We start from the raw sequence: 23,411 nt of genomic DNA on the forward strand, positions 1-23,411 counted from the left end.
TCAGTTTCTCGCCCTGTGTTTGTCGCCCTCGGTTTCAGCCCCTCTGTTTCAGCCCCTCTGTTTCAGCCCTTCTGTTTCAGCCCCTCTGTTTCAGCTCCACTGTTTCAGCCCCTCTGTTTCTCTCCCTCTGTTTCTCACCCTCTGTTTCTCGACCTCTGTTTCAGCCCCTCTGTTTCAGCCCCTCTGTTTCAGCCCATCTGTTTCAGCCCCTCTGTTTCTCGCCCTGTGTTTCAGCCCCTCTCTTTCAGCCCCTCTGTTTCAGCCCCTCTGTTTCAGCCCCTCTGTTTCAGCCCCTCTGTTTCAGCCCCTCTGTTTCTCGCCCTCTGTTTCAGCCCCGCTGTTTCAGCCCCTCTGTTTCAGCCCCTCTGTTTCTCGACCTCTGTTTCTCGCCCTCTGTTTCAGCCCCTCTGTTTCATCCCCTCTGTTTCAGCACCTCTGTTTCAGCCCCTCTGTTTCAGCCCCTCTGTTTCTCGTCCTCTGTTTCTCGCCCTCTGTTTCTCGCTCTCTGTTTCTCGCCCTCTGTTTCTCGCCCTCTGTTTCTCGCCCTCTGTTTCAGCACCTCTGTTTCTCGCCCTCTGTTTAAGCCCCTCTGTTTCTCGCCCTCTGTTTCTCGCCCTCTGTTTCTCGCGCTCTGTTTCAGCCCCTCTGTTTCAGCCCCTCTGTTTCAGCCCCTGTGTTTCACACCCTCTGTTTCAGCCCCTCTGTTTCTCGCCCTCTGTTTCAGCCCCTCTGTTTCAGCTCCTCTGTTTCAGCCCCTCTGTTTCTCGCCCTCTGTTTCAGCCCGTCTGTTTCAGCCGCTCTGTTTCTCGCCCTCTGTTTCAGCACCGCTGTTTCAGCCCCTCTGTTTCTGCCCCTCTGTGTCTCGCACTCTGTTTCTCGCCCTCTGTTTCTCGCCCTCTGTTTCAGCCACTCTGATTCAGCCCCTCTGTTTCAGCCCCTCTGTTTCACCCCCTCTGTTTCAGCCCCACTGTTTAAGCCCCTCTGTTTCTCGTCCTCTGTTTCAGCCCCTCTGTTTCAGCCACTCTGTTTCTCAGCCTCTGTTTCCGCCCCTCTGTTTCTCGCCCTCTGTTTCAGCCACTCTGTTTCAGCCCCTCTGTTTCAGCCCCTCTGTTTCAGCCACTCTGTTTCTCGCCCTCTGTTTCTCGCACCCTGTTTCTCGCCCTCTGTTTCTCGCCCTCTGTTTCAGCCCCTCTGTTTCAGCCCCTCGGTTTCAGCCCCTCTGTTTCAGCCCCTCTGTTTCTCGCCCTCTGTTTCAGCCCCTCTGTTTCAGCCCCTCTGTTTCACCCCCTCTGTTTCAGCCCCTCTGTTTTAGCCCCACTCTTTCTCGCCCTCAGTTTCTCGCCCTGTGTTTGTCGCCCTCGGTTTCAGCCCCTCTGTTTCAGCCCCTCTGTTTCAGCCCTTCTGTTTCAGACCCTCTGTTTCAGCTCCACTGTTTCAGCCCCTCTGTTTCTCTCCCTCTGTTTCTCACCCTCTGTTTCTCGACCTCTGTTTCAGCCCCTCTGTTTCAGCCCCTCTGTTTCAGCCCATCTGTTTCAGCCCCTCTGTTTCTCGCCCTGTGTTTCAGCCCCTCTCTTTCAGCCCCTCTGTTTCAGCCCCTCTGTTTCAGCCCCTCTGTTTCAGCCCCTCTGTTTCAGCCCCTCTGTTTCTCGCCCTCTGTTTCAGCCCCGCTGTTTCAGCCCCTCTGTTTCAGCCCCTCTGTTTCTCGCACTCTGTTTCTCGCCCTCTGTTTCTCGCCCTCTGTTTCAGCCACTCTGATTCAGCCCCTCTGTTTCAGCCCCTCTGTTTCAGCCCCTCTGTTTCAGCCCCACTGTTTAAGCTCCTCTGTTTCTAGCCCACTGTTTCACCCCCTCTGTTTCAGCCCCTCTGTTTCTCGCCCTCTGTTTCAGCCCCTCTGTTTCTGCTCCTCTGTTTCAGCCCCTCTGTTTCTCGCCCTCTGTTTCAGCCCCTCTGTTTCAGCCCCTCTGTTTCTCGCCCTCTGTTTCTCGCCCACTGTTTCAGCCCCTCTGTTTCTCGCCGACTGTTTCAGCCCCTCTGTTTCTCGCCCTCTGTTTCAGCCCCTCTGTTTCAGCCCCTCTGTTTCAGCCCCTCTGTTTCAGCCCCTCTGTTTCTCGCCCTCTGTTTCAGCCCCTCTGTTTCAGCCCCTCTGTTTCTCGACCTCTGTTTCTCGCCCTCTGTTTCAGCCCCTCTGTTTCATCCCCTCTGTTTCAGCCCCTCTGTTTCAGCCCCTCTGTTTCAGCCCCTCTGTTTCTCGTCCTCTGTTTCTCACCCTCTGTTTCTTGCTCTCTGTTTCTCGCCCTCTGTTTCTCGCCCTCTGTTTCTCGCCCTCTGTTTCTCGCCCTCTGTTTCAGCACCTCTGTTTCTCGCCCTCTGTTTAAGCCCCTCTGTTTCTCGCCCTCTGTTTCTCGCCGTCTGTTTCTCGCGCTCTGTTACAGCCCCTCTGTTTCAGCCCCTCAGTTTCAGCCCCTCTGTTTCAGCCCCTGTGTTTCACACCCTCTGTTTCAGCCCCTCTGTTTCTCGCCCTCTGTTTCAGCCCCTCTGTTTCAGCTCCTCTGTTTCAGCCGCTCTGTTTCTCGCCCTCTGTTTCAGCCCGTCTGTTTCAGCCGCTCTGTTTCTCGCCCTCTGTTTCAGCACCGCTGTTTCAGCCCCTCTGTTTCTGCGCCTCTGTTTCTCGCACTCTGTTTCTCGCCCTCTGTTTCTGGCCCTCTGTTTCAGCCACTCTGATTCAGCCCCTCTGTTTCAGCCCCTCTGTTTCACCCCCTCTGTTTCAGCCCCTCTGTTTCTCTCCCTCTGTTTCTCACCCTCTGTTTCTCGACCTCTGTTTCAGCCCCTCTGTTTCAGCCCCTCTGTTTCAGCCCATCTGTTTCAGCCCCTCAGTTTCTCGCCCTTTGTTTCAGCCCCTCTCTTTCAGCCCCTCTGTTTCAGCCCCTCTGTTTCAGCCCCTCTGTTTCAGCCCCTCTGTTTCAGCCCCTCTGTTTCTCGCCCTCTGTTTCAGCCCCGCTGTTTCAGCCCCTCTGTTTCAGCCCCTCTGTTTCTCGCACTCTGTTTCTCGCCCTCTGTTTCTCGCCCTCTGTTTCAGCCACTCTGATTCAGCCCCTCTGTTTCAGCCCCTCTGTTTCAGCCCCTCTGTTTCAGCCCCACTGTTTAAGCTCCTCTGTTTCTAGCCCACTGTTTCACCCCCTCTGTTTCAGCCCCTCTGTTTCTCGCCCTCTGTTTCAGCCCCTCTGTTTCTGCTCCTCTGTTTCAGCCCCTCTGTTTCTCGCCCTCTGTTTCAGCCCCTCTGTTTCTCGCCCTCTGTTTCTCGCCCACTGTTTCAGCCCCTCTGTTTCTCGCCCACTGTTTCAGCCCCTCTGTTTCTCGCCCTCTGTTTCAGCCCCTCTGTTTCAGCCCCTCTGTTTCAGCCCCTCTGTTTCAGCCCCTCTGTTTCTCGCCCTCTGTTTCAGCCCCTCTGTTTCAGCCCCTCTGTTTCTCGACCTCTGTTTCTCGCCCTCTGTTTCAGCCCCTCTGTTTCATCCCCTCTGTTTCAGCCCCTCTGTTTCAGCCCCTCTGTTTCAGCCCCTCTGTTTCTCGTCCTCTGTTTCTCGCCCTCTGTTTCTTGCTCTCTGTTTCTCGCCCTCTGTTTCTCGCCCTCTGTTTCTCGCCCTCTGTTTCTCGCCCTCTGTTTCAGCACCTCTGTTTCTCGCCCTCTGTTTAAGCCCCTCTGTTTCTCGCCCTCTGTTTCTCGCCGTCTGTTTCTCGCGCTCTGTTACAGCCCCTCTGTTTCAGCCCCTCAGTTTCAGCCCCTCTGTTTCAGCCCCTGTGTTTCACACCCTCTGTTTCAGCCCCTCTGTTTCTCGCCCTCTGTTTCAGCCCCTCTGTTTCAGCTCCTCTGTTTCAGCCGCTCTGTTTCTCGCCCTCTGTTTCAGCCCGTCTGTTTCAGCCGCTCTGTTTCTCGCCCTCTGTTTCAGCACCGCTGTTTCAGCCCCTCTGTTTCTGCGCCTCTGTTTCTCGCACTCTGTTTCTCGCCCTCTGTTTCTGGCCCTCTGTTTCAGCCCCTCTGTTTCTCGCCCTCTGTTTCAGCCCCTCTGTTTCAGCTCCTCTGTTTCAGCCCCTCTGTTTCTCGCCCTCTGTTTCAGCCCGTCTGTTTCAGCCGCTCTGTTTCTCGCCCTCTGTTTCAGCACCGCTGTTTCAGCCCCTCTGTTTCTGCCCCTCTGTGTCTCGCACTCTGTTTCTCGCCCTCTGTTTCTCGCCCTCTGTTTCAGCCACTCTGATTCAGCCCCTCTGTTTCAGCCCCTCTGTTTCACCCCCTCTGTTTCAGCCCCACTGTTTAAGCCCCTCTGTTTCTCGTCCTCTGTTTCAGCCCCTCTGTTTCAGCCCCTCTTTTTCTCAGCCTCTGTGTCCGCCCCTCTGTTTCTCGCCCTCTGTTTCAGCCACTCTGTTTCAGCCCCTCTGTTTCAGCCCGTCTGTTTCAGCCACTCTGTTTCTCGCCCTCTGTTTCTCGCACCCTGTTTCTCGCCCTCTGTTTCTCGCCCTCTGTTTCAGCCCCTCTGTTTCAGCCCCTCGGTTTCAGCCCCTCTGTTTCAGCCCCTCTGTTTCTCGCCCTCTGTTTCAGCCCCTCTGTTTCAGCCCCTCTGTTTCACCCCCTCTGTTTCAGCCCCTCTGTTTTAGCCCCACTCTTTCTCGGCCTCAGTTTCTCGCCCTGTGTTTGTCGCCCTCGGTTTCAGCCCCTCTGTTTCAGCCCCTCTGTTTCAGCCCTTCTGTTTCAGCCCCTCTGTTTCAGCTCCACTGTTTCAGCCCCTCTGTTTCTCTCCCTCTGTTTCTCACCCTCTGTTTCTCGACCTCTGTTTCAGCCCCTCTGTTTCAGCCCCTCTGTTTCAGCCCATCTGTTTCAGCCCCTCTGTTTCTCGCCCTGTGTTTCAGCCCCTCTCTTTCAGCCCCTCTGTTTCAGCCCCTCTGTTTCAGCCCCTCTGTTTCAGCCCCTCTGTTTCAGCCCCTCTGTTTCTCGCCCTCTGTTTCAGCCCCGCTGTTTCAGCCCCTCTGTTTCAGCCCCTCTGTTTCTCGACCTCTGTTTCTCGCCCTCTGTTTCAGCCCCTCTGTTTCATCCCCTCTGTTTCAGCACCTCTGTTTCAGCCCCTCTGTTTCAGCCCCTCTGTTTCTCGTCCTCTGTTTCTCGCCCTCTGTTTCTCGCTCTCTGTTTCTCGCCCTCTGTTTCTCGCCCTCTGTTTCTCGCCCTCTGTTTCAGCACCTCTGTTTCTCGCCCTCTGTTTAAGCCCCTCTGTTTCTCGCCCTCTGTTTCTCGCCCTCTGTTTCTCGCGCTCTGTTTCAGCCCCTCTGTTTCAGCCCCTCTGTTTCAGCCCCTGTGTTTCACACCCTCTGTTTCAGCCCCTATGTTTCTCGCCCTCTGTTTCAGCCCCTCTGTTTCAGCTCCTCTGTTTCAGCCCCTCTGTTTCTCGCCCTCTGTTTCAGCCCGTCTGTTTCAGCCGCTCTGTTTCTCGCCCTCTGTTTCAGCACCGCTGTTTCAGCCCCTCTGTTTCTGCCCCTCTGTGTCTCGCACTCTGTTTCTCGCCCTCTGTTTCTCGCCCTCTGTTTCAGCCACTCTGATTCAGCCCCTCTGTTTCAGCCCCTCTGTTTCACCCCCTCTGTTTCAGCCCCACTGTTTAAGCCCCTCTGTTTCTCGTCCTCTGTTTCAGCCCCTCTGTTTCACCCACTCTGTTTCTCAGCCTCTGTTTCCGCCCCTCTGTTTCTCGCCCTCTGTTTCAGCCACTCTGTTTCAGCCCCTCTGTTTCAGCCCGTCTGTTTCAGCCACTCTGTTTCTCGCCCTCTGTTTCTCGCACCCTGTTTCTCGCCCTCTGTTTCTCGCCCTCTGTTTCAGCCCCTCTGTTTCAGCCCCTCGGTTTCAGCCCCTCTGTTTCAGCCCCTCTGTTTCTCGCCCTCTGTTTCAGCCCCTCTGTTTCAGCCCCTCTGTTTCACCCCCTCTGTTTCAGCCCCTCTGTTTTAGCCCCACTCTTTCTCGCCCTCAGTTTCTCGCCCTGTGTTTGTCGCCCTCGGTTTCAGCCCCTCTGTTTCAGCCCCTCTGTTTCAGCCCTTCTGTTTCAGACCCTCTGTTTCAGCTCCACTGTTTCAGCCCCTCTGTTTCTCTCCCTCTGTTTCTCACCCTCTGTTTCTCGACCTCTGTTTCAGCCCCTCTGTTTCAGCCCCTCTGTTTCAGCCCATCTGTTTCAGCCCCTCTGTTTCTCGCCCGGTGTTTCAGCCCCTCTCTTTCAGCCCCTCTGTTTCAGCCCCTCTGTTTCAGCCCCTCTGTTTCAGCCCCTCTGTTTCAGCCCCTCTGTTTCTCGCCCTCTGTTTCAGCCCCGCTGTTTCAGCCCCTCTGTTTCAGCCCCTCTGTTTCTCGCACTCTGTTTCTCGCCCTCTGTTTCTCGCCCTCTGTTTCAGCCACTCTGATTCAGCCCCTCTGTTTCAGCCCCTCTGTTTCAGCCCCTCTGTTTCAGCCCCACTGTTTAAGCTCCTCTGTTTCTAGCCCACTGTTTCACCCCCTCTGTTTCAGCCCCTCTGTTTCTCGCCCTCTGTTTCAGCCCCTCTGTTTCTGCTCCTCTGTTTCAGCCCCTCTGTTTCTCGCCCTCTGTTTCAGCCCCTCTGTTTCAGCCCCTCTGTTTCTCGCCCTCTGTTTCTCGCCCACTGTTTCAGCCCCTCTGTTTCTCGCCGACTGTTTCAGCCCCTCTGTTTCTCGCCCTCTGTTTCAGCCCCTCTGTTTCAGCCCCTCTGTTTCAGCCCCTCTGTTTCAGCCCCTCTGTTTCTCGCCCTCTGTTTCAGCCCCTCTGTTTCAGCCCCTCTGTTTCTCGACCTCTGTTTCTCGCCCTCTGTTTCAGCCCCTCTGTTTCATCCCCTCTGTTTCAGCCCCTCTGTTTCAGCCCCTCTGTTTCAGCCCCTCTGTTTCTCGTCCTCTGTTTCTCGCCCTCTGTTTCTTGCTCTCTGTTTCTCGCCCTCTGTTTCTCGCCCTCTGTTTCTCGCCCTCTGTTTCTCGCCCTCTGTTTCAGCACCTCTGTTTCTCGCCCTCTCTTTAAGCCCCTCTGTTTCTCGCCCTCTGTTTCTCGCCGTCTGTTTCTCGCGCTCTGTTACAGCCCCTCTGTTTCAGCCCCTCAATTTCAGCCCCTCTGTTTCAGCCCCTGTGTTTCACACCCTCTGTTTCAGCCCCTCTGTTTCTCGCCCTCTGTTTCAGCCCCTCTGTTTCAGCTCCTCTGTTTCAGCCGCTCTGTTTCTCGCCCTCTGTTTCAGCCCGTCTGTTTCAGCCGCTCTGTTTCTCGCCCTCTGTTTCAGCACCGCTGTTTCAGCCCCTCTGTTTCTGCGCCTCTGTTTCTCGCACTCTGTTTCTCGCCCTCTGTTTCTGGCCCTCTGTTTCAGCCACTCTGATTCAGCCCCTCTGTTTCAGCCCCTCTGTTTCACCCCCTCTGTTTCAGCCCCTCTGTTTCTCTCCCTCTGTTTCTCACCCTCTGTTTCTCGACCTCTGTTTCAGCCCCTCTGTTTCAGCCCCTCTGTTTCAGCCCATCTGTTTCAGCCCCTCTGTTTCTCGCCCTGTGTTTCAGCCCCTCTCTTTCAGCCCCTCTGTTTCAGCCCCTCTGTTTCAGCCCCTCTGTTTCAGCCCCTCTGTTTCAGCCCCTCTGTTTCTCGCCCTCTGTTTCAGCCCCGCTGTTTCAGCCCCTCTGTTTCAGCCCCTCTGTTTCTCGCACTCTGTTTCTCGCCCTCTGTTTCTCGCCCTCTGTTTCAGCCACTCTGATTCAGCCCCTCTGTTTCAGCCCCTCTGTTTCAGCCCCTCTGTTTCAGCCCCACTGTTTAAGCTCCTCTGTTTCTAGCCCACTGTTTCACCCCCTCTGTTTCAGCCCCTCTGTTTCTCGCCCTCTGTTTCAGCCCCTCTGTTTCTGCTCCTCTGTTTCAGCCCCTCTGTTTCTCGCCCTCTGTTTCAGCCCCTCTGTTTCAGCCCCTCTGTTTCTCGCCCTCTGTTTCTCGCCCACTGTTTCAGCCCCTCTGTTTCTCGCCCACTGTTTCAGCCCCTCTGTTTCTCGCCCTCTGTTTCAGCCCCTCTGTTTCAGCCCCTCTGTTTCAGCCCCTCTCTTTCAGCCCCTCTGTTTCTCGCCCTCTGTTTCAGCCCCTCTGTTTCAGCCCCTCTGTTTCTCGACCTCTGTTTCTCGCCCTCTGTTTCAGCCCCTCTGTTTCATCCCCTCTGTTTCAGCCCCTCTGTTTCAGCCCCTCTGTTTCAGCCCCTCTGTTTCTCGTCCTCTGTTTCTCGCCCTCTGTTTCTTGCTCTCTGTTTCTCGCCCTCTGTTTCTCGCCCTCTGTTTCTCGCCCTCTGTTTCTCGCCCTCTGTTTCAGCACCTCTGTTTCTCGCCCTCTGTTTAAGCCCCTCTGTTTCTCGCCCTCTGTTTCTCGCCGTCTGTTTCTCGCGCTCTGTTACAGCCCCTCTGTTTCAGCCCCTCAGTTTCAGCCCCTCTGTTTCAGCCCCTGTGTTTCACACCCTCTGTTTCAGCCCCTCTGTTTCTCGCCCTCTGTTTCAGCCCCTCTGTTTCAGCTCCTCTGTTTCAGCCGCTCTGTTTCTCGCCCTCTGTTTCAGCCCGTCTGTTTCAGCCGCTCTGTTTCTCGCCCTCTGTTTCAGCACCGCTGTTTCAGCCCCTCTGTTTCTGCGCCTCTGTTTCTCGCACTCTGTTTCTCGCCCTCTGTTTCTGGCCCTCTGTTTCAGCCACTCTGATTCAGCCCCTCTGTTTCAGCCCCTCTGTTTCACCCCCTCTGTTTCAGCTCCACTGTTTAAGCCCCTCTGTTTCTCGTCCTCTGTTTCAGCCCCTCTGTTTCAGCCACTCTGTTTCTCAGCCTCTGTTTCAGCCCCTCTGTTTCTCGCCCTCTGTTTCAGCCACTCTGTTTCAGCCCCTCTGTTTCAGCCCCTCTGTTTCAGCCACTCTGTTTTTCGCCCTCTGTTTCTCGCCCTCTGTTTCTCGCCCTCTGTTTCTCGCCCTCTGTTTCAGCCCCTCTGTTTCAGCCCCTCTGTTTCAGCCCCTCTGTTTCAGCCCCTCTGTTTCTCGCCCTCTGTTTCAGCCCCTCTGTTTCAGCCCCTCTGTTTCAGCCCCTCTGATTCAGCCCCTCTCTTTTAGCCCCACTCTTTCTCGCCCTCAGTTTCTCGCCCTGTGTTTGTCGCCCTCGGTTTCAGCCCCTCTGTTTCAGCCCCTCTGTTTCAGCCCTTCTGTTTCAGCCCCTCTGTTTCAGCTCCACTGTTTCAGCCCCTCTGTTTCTCGCCCTCTGTTTCTCACCCTCTGTTTCTCGCCCTCTGTTTCAGCCCCTCTGTTTCAGATCCACTGTTTCAGCCCATCTGTTTCAGCCCCTCTGTTTCTCGCCCTGTGTTTCAGCCCCTCTCTTTCAGCCCCTCTGTTTCAGCCCCTCTGTTTCAGCACCTCTGTTTCAGCCCCTCTGTTTCAGCCCCTCTGTTTCTCGACCTCTGTTTCAGCCCCTCTGTTTCAGCCCCTCTGTTTCAGCCCTTCTGTTTCTCGCCCTCTGTTTCAGCCCCTCTGTTTCAGCCCCTCTGTTTCAGACCCTCTGTTTCAGCCCATCTGTTTCAGCCCCTCTGTTTCTCGCACTCTGTTTCAGCCCCTCTCTTTCAGCCCCTCTGTTTGAGCGCCTCTGTTTCAGCCCCTCTGTTTCAGCCCCTCTGTTTCAGCCCTTCTGTTTCAGCCCCTCTGTTTCAGCTCCACTGTTTCAGCCCCTCTGTTTCTCGCCCTCTGTTTCTCACCCTCTGTTTCTCGACCTCTGTTTCAGCCCCTCTGTTTCAGCCCCTCTGTTTCAGCCCATCTGTTTCAGCCCCTCTGTTTCTCGCCCTGTGTTTCAGCCCCTCTCTTTCAGCCCCTCTGTTTCAGCCCCTCTGTTTCAGCCCCTCTGTTTCAGCCCCTCTGTTTCAGCCCCTCTGTTTCTCGCCCTCTGTTTCAGCCCCGCTGTTTCAGCCCCTCTGTTTCAGCCCCTCTGTTTCAGCCCCTCTGTTTCTCGACCTCTGTTTCTCGCCCTCTGTTTCAGCCCCTCTGTTTCATCCCCTCTGTTTCAGCACCTCTGTTTCAGCCCCTCTGTTTCAGCCCCTCTGTTTCTCGTCCTCTGTTTCTCGCCCTCTGTTTCTCGCTCTCTGTTTCTCGCCCTCTGTTTCTCGCCCTCTGTTTCTCGCCCTCTGTTTCAGCACCTCTGTTTCTCGCCCTCTGTTTAAGCCCCTCTGTTTCTCGCCCTCTGTTTCTCGCCCTCTGTTTCTCGCGCTCTGTTTCAGCCCCTCTGTTTCAGCCCCTCTGTTTCAGCCCCTGTGTTTCACACCCTCTGTTTCAGCCCCTCTGTTTCTCGCCCTCTGTTTCAGCCCCTCTGTTTCAGCTCCTCTGTTTCAGCCCCTCTGTTTCTCGCCCTCTGTTTCAGCCCGTCTGTTTCAGCCGCTCTGTTTCTCGCCCTCTGTTTCAGCACCGCTGTTTCAGCCCCTCTGTTTCTGCCCCTCTGTGTCTCGCACTCTGTTTCTCGCCCTGTTTCTCGCCCTCTGTTTCAGCCACTCTGATTCAGCCCCTCTGTTTCAGCCCCTCTGTTTCACCCCCTCTGTTTCAGCCCCACTGTTTAAGCCCCTCTGTTTCTCGTCCTCTGTTTCAGCCCCTCTGTTTCAGCCACTCTGTTTCTCAGCCTCTGTTTCCGCCCCTCTGTTTCTCGCCCTCTGTTTCAGCCACTCTGTTTCAGCCCCTCTGTTTCAGCCCGTCTGTTTCAGCCACTCTGTTTCTCGCCCTCTGTTTCTCGCACCCTGTTTCTCGCCCTCTGTTTCTCGCCCTCTGTTTCAGCCCCTCTGTTTCAGCCCCTCGGTTTCAGCCCCTCTGTTTCAGCCCCTCTGTTTCTCGCCCTCTGTTTCAGCCCCTCTGTTTCAGCCCCTCTGTTTCACCCCCTCTGTTTCAGCCCCTCTGTTTTAGCCCCACTCTTTCTCGCCCTCAGTTTCTCGCCCTGTGTTTGTCGCCCTCGGTTTCAGCCCCTCTCTTTCAGCCCCTCTGTTTCAGCCCTTCTGTTTCAGCCCCTCTGTTTCAGCTCCACTGTTTCAGCCCCTCTGTTTCTCTCCCTCTGTTTCTCACCCTCTGTTTCTCGACCTCTGTTTCAGCCCCTCTGTTTCAGCCCCTCTGTTTCAGCCCATCTGTTTCAGCCCCTCTGTTTCTTGCCCGGTGTTTCAGCCCCTCTCTTTCAGCCCCTCTGTTTCAGCCCCTCTGTTTCAGCCCCTCTGTTTCAGCCCCTCTGTTTCAGCCCCTCTGTTTCTCGCCCTCTGTTTCAGCCCCGCTGTTTCAGCCCCTCTGTTTCAGCCCCTCTGTTTCTCGCACTCTGTTTCTCGCCCTCTGTTTCTCGCCCTCTGTTTCAGCCACTCTGATTCAGCCCCTCTGTTTCAGCCCCTCTGTTTCAGCCCCTCTGTTTCAGCCCCACTGTTTAAGCTCCTCTGTTTCTAGCCCACTGTTTCACCCCCTCTGTTTCAGCCCCTCTGTTTCTCGCCCTCTGTTTCAGCCCCTCTGTTTCTGCTCCTCTGTTTCAGCCCCTCTGTTTCTCGCCCTCTGTTTCAGCCCCTCTGTTTCAGCCCCTCTGTTTCTCGCCCTCTGTTTCTCGCCCACTGTTTCAGCCCCTCTGTTTCTCGCCCACTGTTTCAGCCCCTCTGTTTCTCGCCCTCTGTTTCAGCCCCTCTGTTTCAGCCCCTCTGTTTCAGCCCCTCTGTTTCAGCCCCTCTGTTTCTCGCCCTCTGTTTCAGCCCCTCTGTTTCAGCCCCTCTGTTTCTCGACCTCTGTTTCTCGCCCTCTGTTTCAGCCCCTCTGTTTCATCCCCTCTGTTTCAGCCCCTCTGTTTCAGCCCCTCTGTTTCAGCCCCTCTGTTTCTCGTCCTCTGTTTCTCGCCCTCTGTTTCTTGCTCTCTGTTTCTCGCCCTCTGTTTCTCGCCCTCTGTTTCTCGCCCTCTGTTTCAGCACCTCTGTTTCTCGCCCTCTGTTTAAGCCCCTCTGTTTCTCGCACTCTGTTTCTCGCCGTCTGTTTCTCGCGCTCTGTTACAGCCCCTCTGTTTCAGCCCCTCAGTTTCAGCCCCTCTGTTTCAGCCCCTGTGTTTCACACACTCTGTTTCAGCCCCTCTGTTTCTCGCCCTCTGTTTCAGCCCCTCTGTTTCAGCTCCTCTGTTTCAGCCGCTCTGTTTCTCGCCCTCTGTTTCAGCCCGTCTGTTTCAGCCGCTCTGTTTCTCGCCCTCTGTTTCAGCACCGCTGTTTCAGCCCCTCTGTTTCTGCGCCTCTGTTTCTCGCACTCTGTTTCTCGCCCTCTGTTTCTGGCCCTCTGTTTCAGCCACTCTGATTCAGCCCCTCTGTTTCAGCCCCTCTGTTTCACCCCCTCTGTTTCAGCCCCACTGTTTAAGCCCCTCTGTTTCTCGTCCTCTGTTTCAGCCCCTCTGTTTCAGCCACTCTGTTTCTCAGCCTCTGTTTCAGCCCCTCTGTTTCTCGCCCTCTGTTTCAGCCACTCTGTTTCAGCCCCTCTGTTTCAGCCCCTCTGTTTCAGCCACTCTGTTTCTCGCCCTCTGTTTCTCGCCCTCTGTTTCTCGCCCTCTGTTTCTCGCCCTCTGTTTCAGCCCCTCTGTTTCAGCCCCTCTGTTTCAGCCCCTCTGTTTCAGCCACTCTGTTTCTCGCCCTCTGTTTCAGCCCCTCTGTTTCAGCCCCTCTGTTTCAGCCCCTCTGTTTCAGCCCCTCTCTTTTAGCCCCACTCTTTCTCGCCCTCAGTTTCTCGCCCTGTGTTTGTCGCCCTCGGTTTCAGCCCCTCTGTTTCAGCCCCTCTGTTTCAGCCCTTCTGTTTCAGCCCCTCTGTTTCAGCTCCACTGTTTCAGCCCCTCTGTTTCTCGCCCTCTGTTTCTCACCCTCTGTTTCTCGCCCTCTGTTTCAGCCCCTCTGTTTCAGATCCACTGTTTCAGCCCATCTGTTTCAGCCCCTCTGTTTCTCGCCCTGTGTTTCAGCCCCTCTCTTTCAGCCCCTCTGTTTCAGCCCCTCTGTTTCAGCCCCTCTGTTTCAGCCCCTCTGTTTCAGCCCCTCTGTTTCTCGCCCTCTGTTTCAGCCCCGCTGTTTCAGCCCCTCTGTTTCAGCCCCTCTGTTTCTCGCAATCTTTTTCTCGCCCTCTGTTTCTCGCCCTCTGTTTCAGCTCCTCTGTTTCAGCCCCTCTGTTTCAGCCAATCTGGTTCAGCCCCTCTGTTTCTCGCCCTCTGTTTCTCGCTCTCTGTTTCTCGCCCTCTGTTTCAGCCCCTCTGTTTCAGCCCCTCCGTTTCAGCCCCTCTGTTTCAGCCCCACTGTATAAGCCCCTCTGTTTCTAGCCCACTGTTTCAGCCCCTCTGTTTCTCGCCCTCTGTTTCTCGCCCTCTGTTTTTCGCCCTCTGTTTCACGCCCTCTGTTTCAGCCCCACTGTTACAGCCCCTCTGTTTCAGCCCCTCTGTTTCTCGCCCTCTGTTTCACCCCTCTGTTTCAGCCCCTCTGCTTCAGCCCTTCTGTTTCAGCCCCTCTGTTTCTCGCCCACTGTTTAACGCCCTCTGATTCAGCCCCTCTGTTTCTCGCCCTCTGTTTCAGCCCCTCTGTTTCAGCCCCTCTCTTTCAGCCCCTCTGTTTCAGCCACTCTGTTTCTCGCCCTCTTTTACTCGCCCTCTGTTTCTCGCCATATGTTTCTCGCCCTGTGTTTCAGCCCCTCTGTTTCAGCCCCTCTGTATCAGCCCCTCTGTTTCAGCCCATCTGTTTCTCGCCCCCTGTTTCAGCCCCTCTGTTTCAGCCCCTCTGTTTCAGCCCCACTGTTTCAGCCCCTCTGTTTCAGCCCCTCTGTTTCTCGCCCTCTGTTTCTCGCTCTCTGTTTCTCGCCCTCTGTTTCTCGCCCTCATTTTTCTCGCCTTCTGTTTCAGCCCCTCTGTTACATCCCCTCTGTTTCAGCCCCTCTGTTTCTCGCCCTCTGTTTCTCGCCCTCTGTTTCTCGCCCTCTGTTTCTGCCCCTCTGTTTCAGCCACTCAGTTTCAGCCCCTCTGTTTCAGCCCCTCTGTTTCTCGCCCTCTGTTTCAGCCCTTCTGTTTCAGCCCCACTGTTTTAGCCCCTCTGTTTCAGCCCCTCTGTTTCTCGCCCTCTGTTTCTCGCTCTCTGTTTCTCGCCCTCTGTTTCTCGCCCTCTGTTTCAGCCCCTCTGTTTCATCCCCTCTGTTTCAGCCCCTCTGTTTCTCGCCCTCTGTTTCTGCCCCTCTGTTTCAGCCACTCAGTTTCAGCCCCTCTGTTTCAGCCCCTCTGTTTCTCGCCCTCTGTTTCAGCCCCTCTGTTTCAGCCCCTCTGTATCAGCCCCTCTGTTTCAGCCCATCTGTTTCTCGCCCCCTGTTTCAGCCCCTCTGTTTCAGCCCCTCTGTTTCAGCCCCTCTGTTTCTCGCCCTCTGTTTCACGCCCTCTGTTTCAGCCCCTCTGTTTCTCGCCCTCTGTTTCATCCCCTCTGTTTCAGCCCCTCTATTTCAGCCCCTCTGTTTCTCGTCCTCTGTTTCAGCCCCTCTGTTTCAGCCCCTCTGTTTCTCGCCCTCTGTTTCAGCCCCTGTTTCAGCCCCTCTGTTTCAGCCCCTCTGTTTCAGCACCTCTGTTTCAGCCCTTCTGTTTCTCGCCCTCTGTTTCAGCCCCTCTGTTTCAGCCCCTCTGTTTCAGACCCTCTGTTTCAGCCCATCTGTTTCAGCCCCTCTGTTTCTCGCCCTCTGTTTCAGCCCCTCTCTTTCAGACCCTCTGTTTGAGCCCCTCTGTTTCAGCCCCTCTGTTTCAGCCCCTCTGTTTCTCGCCCTCTGTTTCAGCCCCGCTGTTTCAGCCCCTCTGTTTCAGCCCCTCTGTTTCTCGCACTCTGTTTCTCGCCCTCTGTTTCTCGCCCTCTGTTTCAGCCACTCTGATTCAGCCCCTCTGTTTCAGCCCCTCTGTTTCAGCCCCTCTGTTTCAGCCCCACTGTTTAAGCCCCTCTGTTTCTCGCCCTCTGTTTCAGCCCCTCTGTTTATCGCCCTCTGTTTCTCGCGCTCTGTTTCAGCCCCTCTGTTTCTCGCCCTCTGTTTCTCGCCCTCTGTTTCTCGCGCTCTGTTTCAGCCCCTCTGTTTCAGCCCCTCTGTTTCAGCCCCTCTGTTTCAGCCCCTGTGTTTCACCCCCTCTGTTTCAGCCCCTCTGTTTCTCGCCCTCTGTTTCAGCCCCTCTGTTTCAGCTCCTCTGTTTCAGCCCCTCTGTTTCTCGCCCTCTGTTTCAGCCCCTCTGTTTCTCGCCCTCTGTTTCTCGCCCTCTGTTTGTCGCCCTCTGTTTCACGCCCTCTGTTTCAGCCCCTCTGTTTCACCCCCTCTGTTTCAGCCCCTCTGTTTCTCGCCCTCTGTTTCTCGCACTCTGTTACTCGCACTCTGTTTCAGCCCCTCTGTTTCAGCCCCACTGTTTCAGCCCCTCTGTTTCAGCCCCTCTGTTTCTCGCCCTCTGTTTCACCCCTCTGTATCAGCCCCTCTGTTTCAGCCCTTCTGTTTCAGCCCCTCTGTTTCTCGCCCTCTGTTTAACGCCCTCTGATTCAGCCGCTCTGTTTCAGCCACTCTGTTTCAGCCCCTCTGTTTCAGCCCCTCTGTTTCTCGCCCTCTGTTTCAGCCCCTCTGTTTCAGCCCCTCTGTTTCAGCCCCTCTGTTTCAGCCCCTCTGTTTCTCGCCCTCTGTTTCGCGCCCTCTGTTTCAGCCCCTCTGTTTCTCGCCCTCTGTTTCAGCCCCTCTGTTTCAGCCCCTCTGTTTCAGCCCCTCTGTTTCTCGTCCTCTGTTTCAGCCCCTCTGTTTCAGCCCCTCTGTTTCTCGCCCTATGTTTCAGCCCCTGTTTCAGCCCCTCTGTTTCAGCCCCTCTGTTTCAGCCCCTCTGTTTCAGCCCTTCTGTTTCTCGCCCTCTGTTTCTCGCACTCTGTTTCAAACCGTCTGTTTCAGCCCCTGTTTCAGCCCCTCTCTTTCAGCCCCTGTGTTTCAGCTCCACTGTTTCAGCCCCTCTGTTTCTCGCCCTCTGTTTCTCCCCCTCTGTTTCTCGCCCTCTGTTTCAGCCCCTCTGTTTCAGCCCCTCTGTTTCAGCCCATCTGTTTCAGCCCCTCTGTTTCTCGCCCTCTGTTTCAGCCCCTCTCTTTCAGCCCCTCTGTTTCAGCCCCTCTGTTTCAGCCCCTCTGTTTCTCGCCCTCTGTTTCAGCCCCGCTGTTTCAGCCCCTCTGTTTCAGCCCCTCTGTTTCTCGCACTCTGTTTCTCGCCCTCTGTTTCTCGCACTCTGTTTCAGCCACTCTGATTCAGCCCCTCTGTTTCAGCCCCTCTGTTTCAGCCCCTCTGTTTCATCCCCACTGTTTAAGCCCCTCTGTTTCTCGCCCTCTGTTTCAGCCCCTCTGTTTCTCGCCCTCTGTTTCTCGCCCTCTGTTTCAGCCCCTCTGTTTCAGCCCCTCTGTTTCTCGCCCTCTGTTTCAGCCCCTCTGTTTCTCGCCCTCTGTTTCTCGCCCTCTGTTTCAGCCCTTCTGTTTCAGCCCCTCTGTTTCAGCTCCACTGTTTCAGCCCCTCTGTTTCTCGCCCTCTGTTTCTCACCCTCTGTTTCTCGCCCTCTGTTTCAGCCCCTCTGTTTCAGCCCCTCTGTTTCAGCCCATCTGTTTCACCCCATCTGTTTCTCGCCCTCTGTTTCAGCCCCTCTCTTTCAGCCCCTCTGTTTCAGCCCCTCTGTTTCAGCCCCTCTGTTTCTCGCCCTCTGTTTCAGCCCCGCTGTTTCAGCCCCTCTGTTTCAGCCCCTCTGTTTCTCGCACTCTGTTTCTCGCCCTCTGTTTCTCGCACTCTGTTTCAGACACTCTGATTCAGCCCCTCTGTTTCAGCCCCTCTGTTTCAGCCCCTCTGTTTCTCGCCCTCTGTTTCTCGCCCTCTGTTTCAGCCCCTCTGTTTCAGCCCCTCTGTTTCAGCCCCTCTGTTTCTGCCCCTCTTTTTCAGCCACTCTGTTTCAGCCCCTCTGTTTCAGCCCCTCTGTTTCTCGCCCTCTGTTTCTCGCCCTCTGCTTCTCGCTCTCTGTTTCTCGCCCTCTGTTTCTCGCCCTCTGTTTCTCGCCCTCTGTTTCAGCACCTCTGTTTCACCCCCTCTGTTTCAGCCCCTCTGTTTCTCGCCCTCTGTTTCTCGCCTTCTGTTTCTCGTCCTCTGTTTCAGCCCCTCTGTTTCAGCCCCTCTGTTTCAGCACCTCAGTTTCAGCCCCTCTGTTTCACCCCCTCTGTTTCAGCTCCTCTGTTTCTCGCTCTCTGTTTCAGCCCCTCTGTTTCAGCTCCTCTGTTTCAGCCCCTCTGTTTCTCGCCCTGTGTTTCAGCCCCTCTCTTTCAGCCCCTCTGTTTCAGCCCCTCTGTTTCTCGCCCTCTGTTTCTCGCCCTCTGTTTCAGCCCCTCTGTTTCATCCCCTCTGTTTCAGCCCCTCTGTTTCAGCCCCTCTGTTTCTCGTCCTCTGTTTCTCGCCCTCTGTTTCTCGCTCTCTGTTTCTCGCCCTCTGTTTCTCGCACTCTGTTTCTCGCCCTCTGTTTCAGCCCCTCTGTTTCACCCCCTCTGTTTCGGCCCCTCTGTTTCAGCCCCTCTGTTTCAGCCCCTCTGTTCCAGCCACTCTGTTTCTCGCCCTCTGTTTCTCGCCCTCTGTTTCTCGCCCTCTGTTTCTCGCTCTCTGTTTCTCGCCCTCTGTTTCTCGCCCTCTGTTTCTCGCCCTCTGTTTCAGCACCTCTGTTTCACCCCCTCTGTTTCAGCCCCTCTGTTTCTCGCCCTCTGTTTCTCGCCTTCTGTTTCTCGTCCTCTGTTTCAGCCCCTCTGTTTCAGCCCCTCTGTTTCAGCACCTCTGTTTCAGCCCCTCTGTTTCACCCCCTCTGTTTCAGCTCCTCTGTTTCTCGCTCTCTGTTTCAGCCCCTCTGTTTCAGCTCCTCTGTTTCAGCCCCTCTGTTTCTCGCCCTGTGTTTCAGCCCCTCTCTTTCAGCCCCTCTGTTTCAGCCCCTCTGTTTCTCGCCCTCTGTTTCTCGCCCTCTGTTTCAGCCCCTCTGTTTCATCCCCTCTGTTTCAGCCCCTCTGTTTCAGCCCCTCTGTTTCTCGTCCTCTGTTTCTCGCCCTCTGTTTCTCGCTCTCTGTTTCTCGCCCTCTGTTTCTCGCACTCTGTTTCTCGCCCTCTGTTTCAGCCCCTCTGTTTCACCCCCTCTGTTTCGGCCCCTCTGTTTCAGCCCCTCTGTTTCAGCCCCTCTGTTCCAGCCACTCTGTTTCTCGCCCTCTGTTTCTCGCCCTCTGTTTCTCGCCCTCTGTTTCTCGCCCTCTGTTTCAGCCCCTCTGTTTCAGCCCCTCTGTTTCAGCCCCTCTGTTTCTCGCCCTCTGTTTCAGCCCCTCTGTTTCAGCCCCTCTGTTTCAGCCACTCTGTTTCTCGCCCTCTGTTTCTCGCCCTCTGTTTCTCGCCCTCTGTTTCAGCCCCTCTGTTTCAGCCCCTCTGTTTCAGCCCCTCTGTTTCTCGCCCTCTGTTTCAGCCCCTCTGTTTCTCGCCCTCTGTTTCTCGCTCACTGTTTCTCGCCCTCTGTTTCTCGCCCTCTGTTTCTCGCCCTCTGTTTCAGCCCCTCTGTATCATCCCCTCTGTTTCAGCCCCTCTGTTTCTCGCCCTCTGTTTCTCGCCCTCTGTTTCTCGCCCTCTGTTTCAGCCCCTCTGTTTCAGCCACTCTGTTTCAGCCCCTCTGTTTCAGCCCCTCTGTTTCTCGCCCTCTGTTTCAGCCCCTCTGTTTCAGCCCCTCTGTTTCAGCCCCTCTGTTTCAGCCCCTCTGTTTCTCGCCCTCTGTTTCGCGCCCTCTGTTTCAGCCCCTCTGTTTCTCGCCCTCTGTTTCAGCGCCTCTGTTTCAGCCCCTCTGTTTCAGCCCCTCTGTTTCTCGTCCTCTGTTTCAGCCCCTCTGTTTCAGCCCCTCTGTTTCTCGCCCTATGTTTCAGCCCCTGTTTCAGCCCCTCTGTTTCAGCCCCTCTGTTTCAGCCCCTCTGTTTCAGCCCTTCTGTTTCTCGCCCTCTGTTTCTCGCACTCTGTTTCAAACCGTCTGTTTCAGCCCCTGTTTCAGCCCCTCTGTTTCAGCCCCTGTGTTTCAGCTCCACTGTTTCAGCCCCTCTGTTTCTCGCCCTCTGTTTCTCCCCCTCTGTTTCTCGCCCTCTGTTTCAGCCCCTCTGTTTCAGCCCCTCTGTTTCAGCCCATCTGTTTCAGCCCCTCTGTTTCTCGCCCTCTGTTTCAGCCCCTCTCTTTCAGCCCCTCTGTTTCAGCCCCTCTGTTTCAGCCCCTCTGTTTCTCGCCCTCTGTTTCAGCCCCGCTGTTTCAGCCCCTCTGTTTCAGCCCCTCTGTTTCTCGCACTCTGTTTCTCGCCCTCTGTTTCTCGCACTCTGTTTCAGCCACTCTGATTCAGCCCCTCTGTTTCAGCCCCTCTGTTTCAGCCCCTCTGTTTCATCCCCACTGTTTAAGCCCCTCTGTTTCTCGCCCTCTGTTTCAGCCCCTCTGTTTCTCGCCCTCTGTTTCTCGCCCTCTGTTTCAGCCCCTCTGTTTCAGCCCCTCTGTTTCTCGCCCTCTGTTTCAGCCCCTCTGTTTCTCGCCCTCTGTTTCTCGCCCTCTGTTTCAGCCCTTCTGTTTCAGCCCCTCTGTTTCAGCTCCACTGTTTCAGCCCCTCTGTTTCTCGCCCTCTGTTTCTCACCCTCTGTTTCTCGCCCTCTGTTTCAGCCCCTCTGTTTCAGCCCCGCTGTTTCAGCCCATCTGTTTCACCCCATCTGTTTCTCGCCCTCTGTTTCAGCCCCTCTCTTTCAGCCCCTCTGTTTCAGCCCCTCTGTTTCAGCCCCTCTGTTTCTCGCCCTCTGTTTCAGCCCCGCTGTTTCAGCCCCTCTGTTTCAGCCCCTCTGTTTCTCGCACTCTGTTTCTCGCCCTCTGTTTCTCGCACTCTGTTTCAGACACTCTGATTCAGCCCCTCTGTTTCAGCCCCTCTGTTTCAGCCCCTCTGTTTCTCGCCCTCTGTTTCTCGCCCTCTGTTTCAGCCCCTCTGTTTCAGCCCCTCTGTTTCAGCCCCTCTGTTTCTGCCCCTCTTTTTCAGCCACTCTGTTTCAGCCCCTCTGTTTCAGCCCCTCTGTTTCTCGCCCTCTGTTTCTCGCCCTCTGTTTCTCGCTCTCTGTTTCTCGCCCTCTGTTTCTCGCCCTCTGTTTCTCGCCCTCTGTTTCAGCACCTCTGTTTCACCCCCTCTGTTTCAGCCCCTCTGTTTCTCGCCCTCTGTTTCTCGACTTCTGTTTCTCGTCCTCTGTTTCAGCCCCTCTGTTTCAGCCCCTCTGTTTCAGCACCTCTGTTTCAGCCCCTCTGTTTCACCCCCTCTGTTTCAGCTCCTCTGTTTCTCGCTCTCTGTTTCAGCCCCTCTGTTTCAGCTCCTCTGTTTCAGCCCCTCTGTTTCTCGCCCTGTGTTTCAGCCCCTCTCTTTCAGCCCCTCTGTTTCAGCCCCTCTGTTTCTCGCCCTCTGTTTCTCGCCCTCTGTTTCAGCCCCTCTGTTTCATCCCCTCTGTTTCAGCCCCTCTGTTTCAGCCCCTCTGTTTCTCGTCCTCTGTTTCTCGCCCTCTGTTTCTCGCTCTCTGTTTCTCGCCCTCTGTTTCTCGCACTCTGTTTCTCGCCCTCTGTTTCAGCCCCTCTGTTTCACCCCCTCTGTTTCGGCCCCTCTGTTTCAGCCCCTCTGTTTCACCCCTCTGTTCCAGCCACTCTGTTTCTCGCCCTCTGTTTCTCGCCCTCTGTTTCTCGCCCTCTGTTTCTCGCCCTCTGTTTCAGCCCCTCTGTTTCAGCCCCTCTGTTTCAGCCCCTCTGTTTCTCGCCCTCTGTTTCAGCCCCTCTGTTTCAGCCCCTCTGTTTCACCCCCTCTGTTTCAGCCCCTCTGTTTTAGCCCCACTCTTTCTCGCCCTCAGTTTCTCGCCCTGTGTTTCTCGCCCTCTGTTTCAGCCCCTCTGTTTCAGCCCCTCTGTTTCAGCCCTTCTGTTTCAGCCCCTCTGTTTCAGCTCCACTGTTTCAGCCCCTCTGTTTCTCGCCCTGTGTTTCAGCCCCTATCTTTCAGCCCCTCTGTTTCAGCCCCTCTGTTTCAGCCCCTCTGTTTCTGCCCCTCTGTTTCTGCCCCTCTGTTTCTCGCCCTCTGTTTCAGCCCCGCTGTTTCAGCCCCTCTGTTTCAGCCCCTCTGTTTCTCGCACTCTGTTTCTCGCCCTCTGTTTCTCGCCCTCTGTTTCAGCCACTCTGATTCAGCCCCTCTGTTTCAGCCCCTCTGTTTCAGCCCCTCTGTTTCAACCCCACTGTTTAAGCCCCTCTGTTTCTCGCCCTCTGTTTCTCGCCCTCTGTTTCTCGCCCTCTGTTCCAGCCCCTCTGTTTCTCGCCCTCTGTTTCTCGCCCTCTGTTTCAGCCCCTCTCTTTCATCCCCTCTGTTTCAGCCCCTCTGTTTCAGCCCCTCTGTTTCTCGTCCTCTGTTTCTCGCCCTCTGTTTCTCGCTCTCTGTTTCTCGCCCTCTGTTTCTCGCACTCTGTTTCTCGCCTCTGTTTCAGCCCCTCTGTTTCACCCCCTCTGTTTCGGCCCCTCTGTTTCAGCTCCTCTGTTTCAGCCCCTCTGTTCCAGCCACTCTGTTTCTCGCCCTCTGTTTCTCGCCCTCTGTTTCTCGCCCTCTGTTTCTCGCCCTCTGTTTCAGCCCCTCTGTTTCAGCCCCTCTGTTTCAGCCCCTCTGTTTCTCGCCCTCTGTTTCAGCCCCTCTGTTTCAGCCCCTCTGTTTCACCCCCTCTGTTTCAGCCCCTCTGTTTTAGCCCCACTCTTTCTCGCCCTCAGTTTCTCGCCCTGTGTTTCTCGCCCTCTGTTTCAGCCCCTCTGTTTCAGCCCCTCTGTTTCAGCCCTTCTGTTTCAGCCCCTCTGTTTCAGCTCCACTGTTTCAGCCCCTCTGTTTCTCGCCCTCTGTTTCTCACCCTCTGTTTCTCGCCCAATGTTTCAGCCCCTCTGTTTCAGCCCCTCTGTTTCAGCCCATCTGTTTCAGCCCCTCTGTTTCTCGCCCTGTGTCTCAGCCCCTATCTTTCAGCCCCTCTGTTTCAGCCCCTCTGTTTCAGCCCCTCTGTTTCTGCCCCTCTGTTTCTGCCCCTCTGTTTCTCGCCCTCTGTTTCAGCCCCGCTGTTTCAGCCCCTCTGTTTCAGCCCCTCTGTTTCTCGCACTCTGTTTCTCGCCCTCTGTTTCTCGCCCTCTGTTTCAGCCACTCTGATTCAGCCCCTCTGTTTCAGCCCCTCTGTTTCAGCCCCTCTGTTTCAACCCCACTGTTTAAGCCCCTCTGTTTCTCGCCCTCTGTTTCAGCCCCTCTGATTCTCGCCCTCTGTTCCTCGCCCTCTGTTTCAGCCCCTCTGATTCAGCCCCTCTGTTTCAGCCCCTCTGTTTCAGCCCCTCTTTTTCAGCTCCTCTCTTTCTGCCCCTCTGTTTCAGCCCTTCTGTTTCTCGCCCTCTGTTTCAGCCCCTCTGTTTCTCGCCCACTGTTTCAGCCCTTCTGTTTCTCGCCCTCTGTTTCAGCCCCTCTGTTTCAGCCCCTCTGTTTCAGACCCTCTGTTACTCGCCCTCTGTTTCAGCCCCTCTGTGTCAGCCCCTCTGTTTCTCGCCCTAGGGTTCTCGCCCTCTGTTTCAGCCCCTCTGTTTCAGCCCCTCTGTTTCAGACCCTCTGTTTCAGCCACTCTGTTTCAGCCCCTCTGTTTCAGCCCCTCTGTTTCTCGCCCTCTGTTTCTCGCCCTCTGTTTCAGCCCCTCTGTTTCAGCCCCTCTGTTTCAGCCCCTCTGTTTCTCGCCCTCTGTTTCTCGCCCTCTGTTTCAGCCCCGCTGTTTCAGCCCCTCTGTTTCAGCCCCTCTGTTTCTCGCACTCTGTTTCTCGCCCTCTGTTTCTCGCCCTCTGTTTCAGCCACTCTGATTCAGCCCCTCTGTTTCAGCCCCTCTGTTTCAGCCCCTCTGTTTCAACCCCACTGTTTAAGCCCCTCTGTTTCTCGCCCTCTGTTTCTCGCCCTCTGTTTCTCGCCCTCTGTTCCAGCCCCTCTGTTTCTCGCCCTCTGTTTCTCGCCCTCTGTTTCAGCCCCTCTCTTTCATCCCCTCTGTTTCAGCCCCTCTGTTTCAGCCCCTCTGTTTCACGTCCTCTGTTTCTCGCCCTCTGTTTCTCGCTCTCTGTTTCTCGCCCTCTGTTTCTCGCACTCTGTTTCTCGCCTCTGTTTCAGCCCCTCTGTTTCACCCCCTCTGTTTCGGCCCCTCTGTTTCAGCTCCTCTGTTTCAGCCCCTCTGTTCCAGCCACTCTGTTTCTCGCCCTCTGTTTCTCGCCCTCTGTTTCTCGCCCTCTGTTTCTCGCCCTCTGTTTCAGCCCCTCTGTTTCAGCCCCTCTGTTTCAGCCCCTCTGTTTCTCGCCCTCTGT

Source organism: Stegostoma tigrinum, chromosome 28 (genome assembly GCF_030684315.1).
Source record: "Stegostoma tigrinum isolate sSteTig4 chromosome 28, sSteTig4.hap1, whole genome shotgun sequence".
Taxonomy (NCBI): Eukaryota; Metazoa; Chordata; class Chondrichthyes; order Orectolobiformes; family Stegostomatidae; genus Stegostoma; species Stegostoma tigrinum.